The following is a 3,558-nucleotide window of genomic DNA, read 5'->3' as shown; positions in this document are numbered from 1 at the left end:
TAGAAAATGAGAAGGCAGGAACTGGTAAGAAGCCAAGGTAATCGTCTTCCTGAGCCTCTGAAGGCATCTTCTCTGCACTTCCAGTTTCGGCTAGAATGCTGCTTCATCTGATGGCCTGGCTTTCCTCAGGCAGGTTTGCCACGATCCCAGCTTCTGTGGCGTGCTCCCTGTCCCAGGCTCTGGGAAGGTTTCCTCCTTCCTCCCTCTGCCCCTCTGGTCCCAGGGATAGTAGTGTCTTTATGCTATTGCAAAAAAATTTTCTGGCCAAACCATGTGGCTTGTGGGATATTAGTTCCTGAATCAGGTATTGAACTCAAGCCTGGGGAAGTGAGAGCTCAGAGTCCTAAGCCCTGGACCACCAGAGACTTCCCTGCTGTTACAAATTATGAGGTGACTCACCATACATTTATTTGATTTCTCAGCTCTCCTACCACTGCTATAACCAATTGCCTAATAAACTCCTCCCTTTTGAGGTCCTTATATTTACTTCAACTTCTCATATTTTCTTCAGTTGTTGGATTTTGACTATCTTCTAAGACCACAGGGCTCCCCTGGTGGCTCAGATGGTAATGAATCTGCCTGCAGTTTGGGAGACCCATGTTTGATCCCTGGGTCAGGAAGATCCCCTGGAGAAGGAAATGGCTACACACTCCAGTACTCTTGCCTGGAGAATCCCATGGACAGAGGAGACTGATGGGCTACAGTCCATAGAGTTGCAAAGAATTGGATCAAAGCCATGCACTAAATCATAGCAATATTAAAGTTCTATTCATTCTTCCCCTTATGGTGGCAATACTGTGTTGTCAAACATTGTCAAATGAGTGTAGCTAGAATGGCACTTGGCTACACTCTCCCTCCTATCTACTTTATCAGCATCTTAAGTTTCAGCATCCAGCGGGAGCTTTGAGACAATGATATGGAGTTGCCAGTTGCTACCAACTTATTGTGGTCCTTTGTTGAAGCATCGCAGAATTGCATGCTTCCTGTTGCAGATGTGTATGTGAGGCAGTTTCTAGAATTCCAATTTATCAGTTATTTGAGCTTAATTCAGTTCAGCCGCTCAGGTGTGTCTGACTCTGCGACCCCATGAATCACAGCACACCAGGCCTCACTGTCCATCACCAACTCCTGGAGTTCACTTAAACTTACGTCCATTGAGTCGGTGATGCCATCCAGCCATCTCATCCAGCTGTGCTCCTCTTCTCTGTAGGAGATAATCAGAGAGGTGGGGGAGGAATGCCCTCACTGAGGGAGATGCAGCTTTGATGGTGGCTGAGGACCAGTCAAGAAGGAATGTCCCTTTCCCAGCTGACCTGAGGCTGCTCCAAGGTTGCATGAGCTTGTCGAGAGTTTCTGAGCCAAGTGACATCATCTATTCCCTTTGGTCTAACCACATCTGAAGATATGTAAAGAGAAAGAAATAATACACAATTTCCCTTATGTGTGGAACACAAAAGACAAACAAAAAGAAAACATGGAAAAAGAATTTTAAAGAAGACAATGTGGACATGATAGCAAATACAAAGATACACAGACCTGAGTAAAGGAAACCAAAAGAGGAGCCTCAAAGAAAATGGGGCAGCAAATAGTAACAGAGGAAAACTGCAGTTTTTGGTGCTGAGAAGGTGTGTGGTTCACAGAAATGTATGGTGATGCACCTAAGACTTCACTAAAATTATAATGCGATAATACCAAAACTTAAAACAATTAAAATAAAATTCTAAAGAAACTAGAGAATCCATCCCCAGCTGCCTAAAGCCACACCACTACATGATTTTACTCTTGTCCCATTTCCCTGAGGGACTAGCCAAACACCAAATTTAAACCACACAACCTGAAATGCAGCTTTGAGCCTCTAGTCTGTCAGAAGATGCTCAGAATCAGGAGTGCTGGACACTCCAGCTGAGGAGACGCAGCTTCCAGGGTGGCTGAGGAAGGTCAGGGGGGAAATTTCCCTTTCTCACTGACTTTATACTCCCTTAAGGTCACATGACCTTGATGATGTTTTCTTTCCTTTTTTTTTTTTGATGAGATTTTCTTAACCAGTCAACATTTTGTAGGCTACAGTCAAGGAGGTCACAAGGAGTCAGACACAAGTGAGCGGCTGAACAGCAAAACTCACCCTGTAACTCTCAGTGTCTTGAACACCCATTTAGAAAGATAAATACCTTGTGAATTCACTTCGATGTGGAACATTAAACACAAGTTTCAAAAGCAAATAAGTCAAAACAAAAAGAAAGGAAAGCAAATGACACAAAAGCAAACATTCTCACAGAACAGAGCAGGGCATGTCAGAAGATAGTGGCAAGGGGACAGCTAACGAGTGAAACAGGTCCACAGGATGGTAACAGAAACACCCAAGTTGTTGGTGCTCACCAATTGTATGATCTACTGGAATTGAAATATATTTTTTGTACACATAACGTTTAATCTAACAAATTCACTGAATCAGTTCAGTTTAGTTGCTCATTGGTGTCTGACTCTTTGCAACCCCATGAATCACAGCAGCAGGCCAGCCTCCAAGTCCATCACCAACTCTCGGAGTTTACGCAAGCTCATATCCATTGAGTTGGGATTGCCATCCAGCCATCTCATCCTCTGTCGTCCCCTTCTCCTCCTGCCCCCAAACCCTCCCAGCATCAGGGTCTTTTCCAATGAGTCAACTCTTCGCATGACGTGGCCAGAGGATTGGAGTTTCAGCTTCAGCATCAGTCCTTCCAATGAACACCCAGGACTTATCTCCTTTAGGATGGAAAGGTTGAATCTCCTTACAGTCCAAGGAACTCTCAAGAGTCTTCTCCAACACCACAGTTCAAAAGCATCAATTCTTCAGCATTTGCCTTTCTTCAGAGTCCAACTCTCACATCCATACTTGATCACTGGAAAAACTATAGCCTTGACTAGACGGACTTTTGTTGGCAAAGTAATATCTCTGCTTTTCAATATGCTGTCTAGGGTGGTCCTAACTTTCCTTCCAAGGAGTACGCGTCTTTTAATTTCATGCCTGCAATCACCATCTGCAGTGATTTTGGAGCCCCCCAAAATAAAATCTGACACTGTTTCCACTGTTTCCTCATCTATTTGCCATGAATCGATGGGACCAGATGCCATGATCTTCATTTTCTGAATATTGAGCTTTAAGCCAACTTTTTCACTCTCCTCTTTCACCTTCATCAAGAGGCTTTTTAGTTCCTCTTCACTTTCTGCCATAAGGGTGATGTCATCTACATATCTGAAGTTATTGATATTTCTCCCAGCAATCTGGATTCCAGCTTATGCTTCTTCCAGCCCAGCGAAGAGAAACCCTTTGCATAGGAACCTTGAATATCAGATCCATGAATCAAGGCGAATTGGAAGTGGTCAAACAGGAAATGGCAAGAGTGAACATCGGCATTCTAGGAATCAGCAAACTAAAATGCACTGGAATGGGTGAATTTAACTCAGATGACCATTATATCTACTCCTGTGGGCAGGAATCCCTTAGAAGAAATGGAGTCGCCATCATGGTCAACAAAAGAGTCCGAAACACAGTACTTGGATGCAATCTCAAAAACGACA

Source organism: Bison bison, unplaced genomic scaffold, assembly GCF_000754665.1.
Source record: "Bison bison bison isolate TAMUID 2011002044 unplaced genomic scaffold, Bison_UMD1.0 scf7180017864514, whole genome shotgun sequence".
Classification (NCBI taxonomy): domain Eukaryota; kingdom Metazoa; phylum Chordata; class Mammalia; order Artiodactyla; family Bovidae; genus Bison; species Bison bison.
This window is presented reverse-complemented; position numbering follows the sequence as displayed.